The following is a 5,000-nucleotide window of genomic DNA, read 5'->3' on the forward strand; positions in this document are numbered from 1 at the left end:
ACCGGCAGGACGTCCCACGATACATGCCAGTTAAACACCGACGGGCGGTGAACCAACAGCGTGGGACACAAATCCAACTACGAGCTTTTTAACCGCAACAACTTTAATATACGCTATTGGAGCTGGAATTACCGCGGCTGCTGGCACCAGACTTGCCCTCCAATAGATACTCGTTAAAGGATTTAAAGTGTACTCATTCCGATTACGGGGCCTCGGATGAGTCCCGTATCGTTATTTTTCGTCACTACCTCCCCGTGCCGGGAGTGGGTAATTTGCGCGCCTGCTGCCTTCCTTGGATGTGGTAGCCGTTTCTCAGGCTCCCTCTCCGGAATCGAACCCTGATTCCCCGTTACCCGTTACAACCATGGTAGGCGCCAGAACCTACCATCGACAGTTGATAAGGCAGACATTTGAAAGATGCGTCGCCGGTACGAGGACCGTGCGATCAGCCCAAAGTTATTCAGAGTCACCAAGGCAAACGGACCGGACGAGCCGACCGATTGGTTTTGATCTAATAAAAGCGTCCCTTCCATCTCTGGTCGGGACTCTGTTTGCATGTATTAGCTCTAGAATTACCACAGTTATCCAAGTAACGTGGGTACGATCTAAGGAACCATAACTGATTTAATGAGCCATTCGCGGTTTCACCTTAATGCGGCTTGTACTGAGACATGCATGGCTTAATCTTTGAGACAAGCATATGACTACTGGCAGGATCAACCAGGGAGCTGCGTCAACTAGAGCTGAGCAGCCGGCCGCCCGGGAGTGTGTCCCGGGGGGCCCGCGCGAACACGCAAGCGTCCGCTCAATTATTCTGCAAACAGGAGGAGGCTGAGCTCCCCTGCACAATACACCTCGAAACCCTCTCAGGTCCCGGCGGCGCGCAGCGCCGTCCTAAGTACTTGGTCGGGTTCGAGAGAGGCGCAATCGCCCGGAGTTTGGCGAGTAGACGCTTTAGGTGCGACCACCCGTGCTCCCAACTGAGCTTGCCGCTGCCGACAGAGGCCCGGGAGCGTGCTGTCGTGGCATTGCCGGCGGGAGACAACACGCGCCACCTACGGTGGCCGGCAGCTCCAACGCCAGCGCCACAGAAGGACAAAAGCCCCACTTGGGTGCCGAAGCGAACTCTCCCAGCACAGCGCACGCGCCAACACGTCCGCACAGCTGCGATACAATCCACCTGCGAGAACCGCAGAGGCGACCCGAGCAGCAGACGGCGTCGCGGCGCCGAGCGCCGGGCGGCGGCGCATCCTCAGCGCACACAGTCCTCAATCGGACCAGCACACTGCAGATGTCCACCGCGCTTCGCACCGGGCCCGCGAGGACCTACTTTGGCCGCACGGCGCCGCGTGCAGGGTGCGCCGGCGCGCAGCTGCGCCGCCTGCCGCCTCCGTCGGCCGGCGCGCCTGCCACTGGCCGCCCCCACCAGCCGGCTGTAGCGCGTGCGCCCACGCACCGCGCGGCCAGCACGCCGGAAGGCCCCCCCTCACCGGCCGGGGACGGTCCCACCCAGCCACCGCCGCGTATCGCTTCACACCCACATGCCATTCACGTTCGTGGGCATGGTGGGTATCGCTGAAACAACCGGTTGGTAGCTCAACCGATCGTCGCCATCACTGATTCACCTCTAGCGAGAACAACCGCACCACAACGGTTTACCAGTTCTTCATTTGCGTAACGTCACCAGCAAACGTAGACGTCCATCGCCATTTGCAAATTCAACGATTGTTGCATGCCTGTGTCAGGTGTCACGACACACTATGTCTGCCCACATACACGCAACAACATGTGCACGCTTCGCGAACACGTGGAAGGTGGCCCCCGTACGTATGCGATGTCCATTGCGCGAACGACTGTCAACCGGCCTCTGTCGCATGTCGCAGATGTGGAACGCAGTGCACCATGCTATCACGGTGTGTGAGAAGAGACGACTACGTCTGACAACACGCGCCACTACATCAACAGACGGCTCATGCTGATCGCCATCCACGGCATACCATACTGCAATCCAGCTCTTATAGGGAGACGACACGTAGCTGAGTGCACAATATTTGGACCGTATGGTTCGCCGTTGTTGGCGCAGTCGTGGTACGGTCACACATGTACCACGATGTATCATTCAGTACATGAGGACCAATGTGCGGTACAGTGTGTGATTTGGACGTACAACATCAGCGGACAGTTGCCACAAGCCGTACCACAACGTAGGCTGTGCTTCGCCATGCGAATGCCAATGAACAACTGCGAAGGGCATTGAGCATGTACGTCCTGCCGCCATCCGCATTACAGTGTATAGCTGCAAGGTGTTTAACATGAAGCGATACTCTGGGGACCGGGCAGTGCGAGTAGCAAACTATATTGCGGGGGTTGCAGTTAGGCAACACTACACTAATTTAACGCGTCGTATGACAATTACAGAGCAGGTTAAGGCCCAACGTGTGTTGGGTTAAGGCCCAACGTGTGTTGGGTTAAGGCCCAACGTGTGTTGGGTTAAGGCCCAACGTGTGTTGGGTTAAGGCCCCAACGTGTGTTGGGTTAAGGCCCAACGTGTGTTGGGTTAAGGCCCAACGTGTGTTGGGTTAAGGCCCAACGTGTGTTGGGTTAAGGCCCAACGTGTGTTGGGTTAAGGCCCAACGTGTGTTGGGTTAAGGCCCAACGTGTGTTGGGTTAAGGCCCAACGTGTGTTGGGTTAAGGCCCAACGTGTGTTGGGTTAAGGCCCAACGTGTGTGTTGGGTAAGGCCCAACGTGTGTTGGGTTAAGGCCCAACGTGTGTTGGGTTAAGGCCCAACGTGTGTTGGGTTAAGGCCCAACGTGTGTTGGGTTAAGGCCCAACGTGTGTTGGGTTAAGGCCCAACGTGTGTTGGGTTAAGGCCCAACGTGTGTTGGGTTAAGGCCCAACGTGTGTTGGGTTAAGGCCCAACGTGTGTTGGGTTAAGGCGCAACATAGGTTAGGTTAAGGCGCAACATAGGTTAGGTTAAGGCGCAACATAGGTTAGGTTAAGGCGCAACATAGGTTAGAGGTTAAGGCGCAACATAGGTTAGGTTAAGGCGCAACATAGGTTAGGTTAAGGCGCAACATAGGTTAGGTTACGGCGCAACATAGGTTAGGTTAAGGCGCAACATAGGTTAGGTTAAGGCGCAACATAGGTTAGGTTACGGCGCAACATAGGTTAGGTTAAGGCGCAACATAGGTTAGGTTAAGGCGCAACATAGGTTAGGTTAAGGCGCAACATAGGTTAGGTTAAGGCGCAACATAGGTTAGGTTAAGGCGCAACATAGGTTAGGTTAAGGCGCAACATAGGTTAGGTTAAGGCGCAACATAGGTTAGGTTACGGCGCAACATAGGTTAGGTTAAGGCGCAACATAGGTTAGGTTAAGGCGCAACATAGGTTAGGTTAAGGCGCAACATAGGTTAGGTTATGGCGCAACATAGGTTAGGTTACGGCGCAACATAGGTTAGGTTACGGCGCAACATAGGTTAGGTTAAGGCGCAACATAGGTTAGGTTAAGGCGCAACATAGGTTAGGTTAAGGCGCAACATAGGTTAGGTTAAGGCGCAACATAGGTTAGGTTAAGGCGCAACATAGGTTAGGTTAAGGCGCAACATAGGTTAGGTTAAGGCGCAACATAGGTTAGGTTAAGGCGCAACATGGGTTAGGTTAAGGCGCAACATGGGTTAGGTTAAGGCGCAACATGGGTTAGGTTAAGGCGCAACATGGGTTAGGTTAAGGCGCAACATGGGTTAGGTTAAGGCGCAACATGGGTTAGGTTAAGGCGCAACATGGGTTAGGTTAAGGCGCAACATGGGTTAGGTTAAGGCGCAACATGGGTTAGGTTAAGGCGCAACATGGGTTAGGTTAAGGCGCAACATGGGTTAGGTTAAGGTACAATATGGGTTAGGTTAAGGTACAATATGGGTTAGGTTAAGGTACAATATGGGTTAGGTTAAGGTACAATATGGGTTAGGTTAAGGTACAATATGGGTTAGGTTAAGGTACAATATGGGTTAGGTTAAGGTACAATATGGGTTAGGTTAAGGTACAATATGGGTTAGGTTAAGGTACAATATGGGTTAGGTTAAGGTACAATACGGGTTAGGTTAAGGTACAATACGGGTTAGGTTAAGGTACAATACGGGTTAGGTTAAGGTACAATACGGGTTAGGTTAAGGTACAATACGGGTTAGGTTAAGGTACAATACGGGTTAGGTTAAGGTACAATACGGGTTAGGTTAAGGCACTTGGGGGGGGGGGGGCCCGGTTTGTTGATTGTGATTATCGTAAGTAAATGACTGCGGCATCATCTGATTTGCCACGTCAGGGTGCACCTTTGGCTCATAACAGGCGGCGCTCTGATTCCATGCTTGTGGCAGACCTGTGTCTTTCATTCCTGCCATTGTTTGTGTGGTGTGACAGGAGGCAGTATTGTGATGTTGGGTGCACCCCTGTCTGGGACATGTGTGGGTGTTGGTGGCTTAGCTGAGCAATGGTGGTTGTCGGAAGGGTGGGATATTCTGTTTTCCGAGTGGACCTCCCGGTCTGGTTATGATAGTGTGGATTGTCTAATGTGGCAGAGAGGATGCACTGGGTGTTGTTCCATGCTGGTGCTTACATATTGTCTGTGTGCCTGTTACAGGCAGAGAGTAGTGCGTGATAAGAGTGTCTGGCTGACGTGTGATTGTGAGCAGAGTCTTTCAGCATGTATACGGACAGGTCTATACATTATCTGTATTCTGATGGCTCTATCTATTACTAATCAGCGCCGTGTATACGTTTAATCCGGTTCCAGTCGAAACTATTGTATCTCTGTACATTAGTGACACGGCGAGCCCGCTATGTAGTTACTCGTCTCGGCAGCTTCCACCGGTGTATGGCAAATGATTATAAGGAATCAGTCTAGTCGTCAATACCGATAGTCTGACGTCACATGTCTGGGGTGGGGGACGCTGCGCCCTTCCGGTGGGTCATGGCCTAGGAAGACTCTTCCCACGCAGGGGGGC

This window comes from Schistocerca americana, unplaced genomic scaffold (assembly GCF_021461395.2).
Source record: "Schistocerca americana isolate TAMUIC-IGC-003095 unplaced genomic scaffold, iqSchAmer2.1 HiC_scaffold_1443, whole genome shotgun sequence".
Taxonomy (NCBI): domain Eukaryota; kingdom Metazoa; phylum Arthropoda; class Insecta; order Orthoptera; family Acrididae; genus Schistocerca; species Schistocerca americana.